Source organism: Lepidochelys olivacea (assembly GCF_965140295.1).
Source record: "Lepidochelys olivacea isolate rLepOli2 genome assembly, chromosome: 2".
NCBI lineage: Eukaryota > Metazoa > Chordata > Testudines > Cheloniidae > Lepidochelys > Lepidochelys olivacea.
In genome coordinates this window covers 262596947-262605647 of record NC_140412.1, presented here as the reverse complement: position 1 = coordinate 262605647, position 8701 = coordinate 262596947, and the positions used below count along the sequence as shown (strand labels likewise).

Genomic DNA, 8701 nt, shown 5'->3' with positions numbered 1-8701 from the left:
TTGTGCAGGATGAGACTGCTGCCAGGGGATGGTTTGTTTATCATTCAAAAGAGGGGGACTTTGTTTTCCTGATTTCAAAACAGGAGTTATCACCTCAGTATGTAAATTATCCCATACAACATGTTAAGGGTATTGGAAGGGAAAGTATCACCCTTAGTTCACTTAAAAGGGCCTACATGTTTACTGTATGTAAATTGGAAAAAAGTATTACCACATGTAGAAAATGATTCAAAAGGAAGATCTGGTGAAACATATGGTCATGCCTTATTTGGTACATGGAATTGTTTATGGAATGTGGCAAAATAAGGCCCACTGAAAACTCCATAATAGGAGAATTGGTATGGCATAATTTGGAAAACGAAGATGTAGGGGGATATAAGGCCTGTGTTCAGACCACACTTCCAACTAAACTTGGACCTTGATGTTATGCTTTTAGTGTATTGTTTGAAATCACGGTTCAGGAACCCAAAATTGACCAAAGTCCCAACAGTATCCAGCCCGGGTTGAGGGATGTCCCATCCTGAATTCAGGACGACTAGTGGACTCACTACCATCCCTTTCCCCAGAGTTCTGGTTAACATAGTTTAATTCATGCACATCCCAGTGGTGTTAAACCTGATTGTTGGCACATGGGAGAATCTGAGTATTGTAAACATACCAAGGTTGCATCTTTCTTTTCAGTGCTCCTTGTGGATAAGATAGCTTATCAGCAATGAGTACAGGATCTTGCCAACTTAGGGGTACACTCAGAACACATTAAGATAAGGAGTACTTGTGGCACCTTAGAGACTAACAAATTTATTTGAGCATAAGCTTTCGTGAGCTACAGCTCACTTCATCGGATGCATCAGAACACATTGTACACCCATATGCAAAAACACGGTCTTGATTCCTTGGGAATTTGGATCTGTAACAGGATTGTTTGGAACAGGAATGTCAATTTGGAATCGGGGGGATGTCCATTCAACAGGTCACCTTGAAGATGACATCTACTGAGAGCATCTCAACGTACCCTCCCTGGTGGTTTTCCATCCAGAAACTCAAACTTGGAAAATCCTATGGATGGTCTGTTGCTCTGAAAAAGGATGTCAGTTCATTTGCAGCAGGTGTGATGTGTTTGAGATAGATGCAGTTTTATGTGGAATGGAGTATGCGTACCAACAACAGAATAGATCAGCAACTTGCTCACTCTGACTGACCAAGTGGAAGGCACCAACAGAGAAAGTGGCCTGTGGTGGACAGGGACAGTATCATGTAGTTACTAACTACCAAAAATCTAATCATGGATGATTGGAGCATCCAGTCACAAATCCAAACTTTTGTTTTGTTCCACCCCAACATGTCCTTACAGGGTATGTAGCACTTTCTCCAGTCCCTGTATTCGAAAACCAGTTATTCTTTCTAGTCCCGACTATCAGGATCTAGCTATGCAGAGTTCACCAACTTTTCATGCGTCTATCTCACCCCTTGATTTAAAATTAAAACACCTTATGGAAAGGAAAGGTACAGGTTTAATAGAAACAGAGAGTTCAGGCGATGAAGCAGCACAGGTTAATGAAGTGATGGGCGTATGACATAACTCTTTAGATTACTTTTTGAAAACTAAACCTGAACTTGAAGTGAAACATTTTGGTACGTAATTACAGTCAGTGCCTAAATTAATGTGGGTGATACTGTTGTTTCAATGACAGGTTTCAGAGTAGCAGCCGTGTTAGTCTGTATTCCCAAAAAGAAAAGGAGGACTAGTGGCACCTTAGAGACTAACCAATTTATTTGAGCGTAAGCTTTTGTGAGCTACAGCTCGCTTTGTCGGAGCTGTAGCTCAGGAGGAGCTGTAGCTCACGAAAGCTTATGCTCAAATAAATTGGTTAGTCTCCAAGGTGCCACTAGTCCTCCTTTTCTTGTTGTTTCAGTGGAAGCTCTAAGGCAACTCCCATCTTTTCCTGTGCCGTGTAAGGTATTCATACCTCCCTACTGTATGTTCACTCCATGCCTCCGATGAAGTGGGTTTTAGCCCACAAAAGCTTATGCCCAAAAAAATGTGTTCGTCTCTAAAGTGCCACAAGGCCTCTCTCCTTGTTTTTGCTGATACCGACTCGCACTTGCTACCCCTCTGACACCTGCTTCAATCTTGGCCTCTATTAATCTTGGTACCAGACCACAGGGAGCTCTCTTCCCCGAGCGATTCAGGGGAACTGCATTGCAATCGGGTCTCACACTGTTGCCGGCACCCAGTGCGGAGAGGCTGAACAACAGCTTGAGTGGTTCGTTACCCGGTGTGCTACACCCAATAATCACAACGGGGTGGAGAAGCAGAAAAGTTTATTTGCAGCTGCAAAAAGGTACAGGGAGAATAAAATCTCAAATCCTACACAACAGAGCAGGAAGTTACACAGGCTTTTATACATCCTTTTTCCCAGCATACTTATCCAATAGCAAGCTGCCCTAAGTATCCATATAGCCAGCCAATCCAGTTCCCAGCTAGTTCTCTGATTCTCTGTATCATTTGTTAAACTCTACATAAAGCTGCTTTATTCAGCATTGTTCTTCCATATCTCCCCTGTTTGGCCTTGCTTAGTTTCAGGCAGTCTGACTCTGCAACATACTGTTGCAGATTCTCAGCATAACTGCTGTGTGTGCCTCCAGGCGGGGGGGCCAAGGACACTTGGGCCTAGTATGCAGAGCTGCTGCGAATGCCTCCAGGCAGGAGGGGGGGGGCCAAGGACACAGGGGCCTAGTGCAAGGGGGCTTCATCGACACTTGTGGTCTTCCATCCCCTCGAGTTACCTAGTGGCCATGCCCCAGTGTTCCCAACAACTCCCCCCTTTGAGAACACTCAACAGCCTTGGCTCTGAGTTTTCTTACTTGGACTACTTATTTTTTTACAATATGACTTTGCATAAGCACTTTGTGATAGCCCTGAAGAGAATGACTTATTAACTTTTGCAAAAGGGCCCTGACACATGATACCGCACAGCATAATACCAGTAATACAAGCAGTACAGGAAAGAGAAATTTCAATAGCAGGCTAAATAAACCACCAAGCCAAGACGACAAACCCCAGCCTGAAAACAAGGTTTGCAACCAATCGTTCTCTGGGGCAGTATAGGCAACCTGTGCTCCGGCTCGGGCATGGGCCTTAGCCTGTACCACCTTTTTATAGATCTTATAACTGCTATTATTTACATATACACAACATTGGGGCCCGATGAGGGCACAAACCCCTCCTTGGGATGCCAAGAGATAGTCCAAAGCCAGCCTGTTTTGGAGGGAAAACGTCCTGAGCTGCTGTACCTCTTTATTTAATGTTTTTACTGCTGACCCTAAATCACTAACCGAGTCCTCTAACTCTAAGGCCACTTTCTCAAGTACCATCTGCAGCCTTACAGTATAGCGGCCTATGCATGCCAGTGCTGGCCCGGTAAACAGTGGCGCTATTCCCAGTACAGAGCACCCTACCAGCTTCTCGGTTGTGAGGGGATTCTTCATATTGCCCGCCAATGCCTTAGTCAGTCGCCGCAGGGTCTTTTCTCGTGACTCAACAGAGGTGTCTCGGGCATTTCTAATCTTTCCTTTGGGCAGTGTGGCAGTTATGGAAAGATGAGGAACTCCATGAGCTATATAACAGCTACCTGTCCAGTTGGCTGGCAGCACCTTGTAAGCCTTTCGGCCACATACAAAATAGTGACCCTGTAGGGCCCAATAAGGACTGTTTCTTAAGGGGATTCCTGGGATATTTAAGGCTGCTTTGGCTGCTTTTTTAAACAATTTATATGCCTCTATGGGAGCATCTTATTTTTTTGATTGGGTACAAGTGGGGGCATTTCTAATTGTGCTGTTCAAATTACACTCGCCATAGGGATCACTACAAACCCACCATTGGCTTGCTACATTAGAGATATTAAGTGGACGGCAAGTTACATTTCCAAACCCCTTTTTTGTGGTAAGATTATTTGTAAGAGTTTCCCTAAAAGGGGAGGAACCATTACACCCACACCGTTGGCCTCCCCTGTTGGTCTTTATCCAATACCCATCAGCCCACTGTGTAATAACACAGGAGCTCTTTCCCACAGGATGCCCATAGGGATCAGATTGGTTTCGGGTAAAACATAACACTCCCTCAGTGAGTACTGCAACTGAATACTCCTGGTCCTGATAGGTGGCTTGCTGTAAAGAGGTCTTGTTCCAGAACGGTGAGTCCGTTCTTTCCTGCTCTTTGGTGGTGGCTAATTCTGCTAGGGTCAAGGGCAGCATGTTAAGGGGCATTCCCGTTTTGGGGGATAGTGGAGTTGGAGCACACACCCAGCAATCAGTCTGGTTTGTTAAAGTAGCAACATGGTGCGCAAGCAAAACAAAGGAGTTATGCTCCCGATATGCACAATTTGGAAATACCAATACAAAGAATAACAATGTTACCCAATTAATTATTACCAGAGTTTTTCCAACCCAGGGTTTTTAGTACCTGGGTGGGCCCATTTTAGCATTAAGGTGCCCGCTATTTGTGTCTTTTAAACAGTAGCTTTAGCCCGAGATCGTCACTAGATGAGGAGTCAGCAGGTTGGACGGTCCACTGTTCTGCTGACGAGGGGGCAGGTACTGCCTTCAGACTAGAGTGATGGATCCAGTTCTTGTGTCCCTCGATCTTTGCCGCTGTATGGGAGATCAGCAGGATGGTATAGGGTCCTTTCCACTTTTCCTGGAGAGGCTCATCTTTCCAGGTGCGAACAAGCACAGAGTCACCGGGCTGTAAGGAGTGAACGGGAGAGTCCAAGGGGAGAGGCTGGGAATCCTTGGTATACCTGTGAAGAGACAAGAGAACAGCAGACAGGGAACACATATACTGTGACAAAAAAACATTACCCAACTCCCATTCCCCTGACGGAACCGGGGTGCCATTCATGGGCCATGCCCTTCCAAACATAATTTCAAAGGGACTGAGCCCTAATCTACCCTTTGGGAGAACGCGGATACGGAGTAGGACGAGGGGCAAAGCATCAGGCCATCGCAGTGAGGCTTCTTGGCACACTTTTGAGAGATGCCATTTAAGGGTCTGATTGGTACGCTCCACTACCCCACTGGCTTGCGGTCTCCAGGGCGTATGGAGTTTCCAGGGGATCTGTAAGGCATGTGAGATGCTTTGAATGATTTTTGACGTGAAGTGTGTCCCATTGTCAGATTCCATCCACAGGGGGAGTCCAAAGCGAGGAATGAGCTCCTTAACAAACTTGAGGGCCACTGTCCTGGCAGTGCAGTTACGGCATGGGAAGGCTTCTGGCCATCCGCTGAACCGATCCACTATAACAAGGAGATATTTGAACCCTTGAGTCCGGAGAAACTCAGTAAAGTCTATTTGCCACACTTGTCCGGGGCCCGGAGTGGGTTCTAGGGCAGCTGGTGGCACAGGATGTCCCGGTCGGGGGTTATTCTTTTGGCAGACTAAGCAGTCCGCTTGTACCTGAGCAGCCAGGGGTCGGAGTCCGGAAGTGATAAAGTATTTTCCCATTAGCTGGATAAGTGCTTCCCTGCCAGCATGAGTGGTTTGATGTAGTTTCTGCAGCACTGGCCGGATTAGGCCCTTTGGTAAGAGGACCTTCCCTTCTGGGGAATGGAGCCATCCCTCCTTTTCCCGGAGACTGAGTTTGTCAGTTAGCTGTCTCTCCTCCCCAGAGTACTGAGGGGTTGGAAGCTCCCCTACTGATGGGATAAGGGCATGCATATGGGCGTTCTCAGTCTGAGGGGATGGCAGGGTAGCAGCATGCTTAGCCTCTCTATCTGCCCGGGCGTTACCTCTGGCCACATCTTGATCCTCCCTTTGATGGGCTTTACAGTGTACCACCGCCACTTCCGAGGGGAATTGTACAGCTTCTAGGAGCCGGAGGATTTGGGGCCCGTACTTGACTGGGGAGCCTTGGGCTGTCAGCATTCCCCTTTGCTTCCATAGGCCAGCATGAGCATGCAGCACACCAAAAGCATACTTTGAATCAGTAAAAATGTTGACCCGCTTTCCTTTTGACAGTTCAAGTGCACGGGTCAGGGCTATTAGTTCGGCAAGCTGGGCAGAGGTCCCAGCAGGCAAACCTTCAGCTTCCACAGTGTCATGGAGGGTCACAACAGCATAACCCGCCCTCCTTTGCCCATCTATTACAGTACTGCTACCATCAGTGTACCACTCATAATCTGCATTTGGGAGGGGTACATCCTTTAAATCCGGACGGCTGGAGTACTGGACACCTATGATCTCTAAACAGTCATGTTTCTGTTCCTCTGTTTCTGGCAAGAGGGTGGCTGGGTTAAGGGAGGGGCAAGGCTGTAGGGTGACTTCAGAGTTCTCTAACAGCTTAGCCTGGTACCGAGCAATCCGAGCCTGGGTGAGCCAAAGCCCTCCCTTTGCATCCAATAAGGCTCGGACCATATGGGGAGTATAGATTTGCATAACCCCTCCCAATGTTAGCTTCTCGGCTTCCTCAAGCAATAGGGCAGTAGCTGCGACCGCCCGTAAACATGCCGGCCAACCCTTTGCAACCTGATCCAATTGCTTAGAAAAATAAGCCACAGGACGCTTCCATGCTCCTAACAGCTGTGTAAGCACTCCTAGGGCCACCCCCCTTCGTTCATGTACATACAACTGAAACGGCTTAGAGAGATCTGGCAGGCCCAGAGCTGGGGCTTCCATCAATTTTCTTTTCAGGATTTTAAATGCCCTGTCAGCCTCTGGGGTCCAATAGAAGGGGTCATGATCTGCTCCTTTTACACAGTCGTACAGGGGTTTAGCCCACAGTCCAAACTCTGGGATCCATATTTTGCAAAAGCCTGCCATACCCAGAAATGCCCTGAGCCGCTTACGGTTACTTGGGGTAGGAACTTGACAGATAGCTTCCTTTCTTTCGCTTGAAAGCTGACGCTCCCCTTGCCTTAGCTGTAACCTGATCCCTCTCCACCTCAGACAACAGGGTTCTCAGGAGGATATTACAGTCGTCTCAATCGGCTTGTGACTACTGAGGCACCCCTCAAAGACTGAAATAAACCTGCTTGGGTTGGTGGAAAACTCTCCTGCCTGTGCTTTGAAAGCAGCCAAATCCACAGGATTAAAGGGCACATGAGTATAAACCTGCATAGTTGTGGCAGGACGCCTGTCTGATCCAGACCGGGCGACTTTAGTTTCAGTGATTAAGGGGTATAGGCCAACCATTGGGGACTTACAAGGTGTGGGTGTAGGGGCCGAAGGGGACACCGGCTCTGCCATTACAGTGGGGGTGGGGGTCTGGGGACTAACATTAGCTGCTACCGAACCAGTTGGAGTCAGATTACAGCGCTGTAAAATATCTGGTCGAGTACATAAAGTCAGAAACAAATGCGCATACATATGTTCATTCCATTTACCCATTCACTGACAAAACAAAACTAATTGGAGGATCGTGTTGTAATTAATTGACCCTCCTGGTGGCCACCACTCCTGGTCCTCTAGTTGATATTGAGGCCAGTCAACTGTACAGAATCGTTTTAATTGGCTCTTAGTCATCGGATCCGCACCAAATACCTTCCAGTTTGCTAGAATGCACTCTAGGGGCGTACACCGTGCCCTAACCTCTGAGCTCTGTCCCTGTCCCATACCTACAGGGTAACTCTGGGCGTCCCCAGGTTCCAACAGAGCATATAATCTGGATTTTAAAAGGATCCTACCTGATCCAAGGGACCGGTTCTTCACCGTGGCCTGCAGCTGCTCCTCCCCCATGTCTAAGGGACCGGTTCTTCACCGCCGTCCACAACAGCTTCTCCACTATATGAGTGCGTTGCACCGTTGTGCCCTCTGGGGTCGATCAAATCGCGTCTCCTCCGAGGCCCCCGATGAACTCACCGGTGCGCGCTGGGCGTCGGTTCTCGCCGCAATCCTCGACCTCCAGGAGGGGTACGGGCAAGGCTAAATTGCAGCCTCAAGCCCACCCAGGGACGCCAAAAGCTGTTGCCGGCACCCAGTGCCGAGAGGCTGAACAACAGCTTGAGTGGTTCGTTACCCGGTGTGCTACACCCAATAATCACAACGGGGTGGAGAAGCAGAAAAGTTTATTTGCAGCTGCAAAAAGGTACAGGGAGAATAAAATCTCAAATCCTACACAACAGAGCAGGAAGTTACACAGGCTTTTATACATCCTTTTTCCCAGCATACTTATCCAATAGCAAGCTGCCCTAAGTATCCATATAGCCAGCCAATCCAGTTCCCAGCTAGTTCCCTGATTCTCTGTATCATTTGTTAAACTCTACATAAAGCTGCTTTATTCAGCATTGTTCTTCCATATCTCCCCTGTTTGGCCTTGCTTAGTTTCAGGCAGTCTGACTCTGCAACATACTGTTGCAGATTCTCAGCATAACTGCTGTGTGGGCCTCCAGGCGGGGGGGCCAAGGACACTTGGGCCTAGCACGCAGAGCTGCTCCCAGTGCCTCCAGGCAGGACCGGGGGGGGGGGGCAAGGACACCGGGGCCTAGTGCGAGGGGGCTTCATCGACACTCGTGGTCTTCCATCCCCTCGAGTTACCTAGTGGCCATGCCCCAGTGTTCCCAACAACACGAAAGCCCAAGGGATCGAGCAAGGGACGCAGGAGATGGAACTGGCCGGCACCGCTGTGCACAGAGAGCGATCAGCCGGCCAGGCCACGCGGCCCCGCCAGCCGGCCCCGCGCCCACGGCGCACAAGGCACGTGCACGG

General features: G+C 48.6%; 1 long non-coding RNA gene across 2 annotated transcripts; it reads right to left on the bottom strand.

The window, feature by feature from the left end:
* Positions 1-4404: 4404 nt before the first annotated feature.
* On the bottom strand, positions 4405-8701 carry LOC311516434. 2 transcript variants are annotated; one of them, XR_014710413.1, is made up of 2 exons: positions 8531-8701; positions 4405-8071 (listed from the first exon to the last, which is right to left on the bottom strand). It is a non-coding gene; the product is annotated as an uncharacterized lncRNA (long non-coding RNA). The 2 variants fall into 2 exon arrangements; XR_014710414.1 differs by having other exon boundaries at positions 4405-8020.